Source organism: Arachis duranensis, chromosome 3 (assembly GCF_000817695.3).
Source record: "Arachis duranensis cultivar V14167 chromosome 3, aradu.V14167.gnm2.J7QH, whole genome shotgun sequence".
Classification (NCBI taxonomy): domain Eukaryota; kingdom Viridiplantae; phylum Streptophyta; class Magnoliopsida; order Fabales; family Fabaceae; genus Arachis; species Arachis duranensis.
Window position 1 is genome coordinate 75293702 of NC_029774.3, and position 1028 is coordinate 75294729.

Here is a 1028-nt window from a genome sequence, read left to right on the forward strand (position 1 = left end):
TTTCTTGCACTTTAAGTTTCAGTCATTTACTTTCTTGTTCTTTAAGTTTCTGCAAATTTACTTCCCTGTTCTTTAATTTACTGCACTTCTCCCTTCCCCCTTTACATTTACTGTCATTTATTTCTTGTTAAACACAAATTACTCAACCAAAACTTGATTCGCTTGACTAAATCACCCACTAAACTAAAATTGCTCAATCCTTCAATCCCTGCGGGATCGACCTCACTCATGTGAGTTATTATTACTTGATGCGACCCGGTACACTTGCCGGTGAGTTTTGTGTTGGATCGTTTTCTACACAACAAGTTTTTGGCGCCGTTGCCGGGGATTGAAATAGATTGACAATGATTAAGTGAAGTGGAGGTCTAGATTAAGCATTTTTTTCTTTTATGTTATTCTAATTCCTACTAACACACTAACTGTTTGAATTTTTGCTTAAACTAACTAAACCTTCATTCTAGCTATAGAGTGAAGTTTCATTGGCTTTCTGGGTTTGTGTGTTTATTGTTGTGTGTTTGTATGTCAGGAATAGGAAGATCCTCCCCTATCATCTCTGAAATTGATCAAAGAACTCTTCGAAGAATAAGAAGAGCTGAAAGAGGGAAGAACGTTATTGGAGAGGAAGAATCTGAGGAGGAATTCCAAGAAATGGAAGGAGATCCCAATCAACCAGGAGGAGGAACCAACAATAACCAACAACAAAGAAGAGTCCTAGCCTCATACACATTTGCAAATGCTAGACACTGTGGAAGTAGCATCCTCCCTCCTAATGTCAATGCAAACAATTTTGAACTCAAGCCACAACTCATCACTCTGGTTCAAAACAATTGTTCTTTTGGAGGAGGGCCTTTGGAAGATCCAAATCAGCATCTGTCCACATTCTTGAGAATCTGTGACACAGTGAAAACAAACGGTGTGCCCCCTGATAGCTACAAGTTGCTGCTCTTCCCATTCTCTCTCAGAGATAAAGCCACTCAATGGCTAGAGACCTTTCCAAAAGAAAGCATCAACACTTGGGATGACTTGGT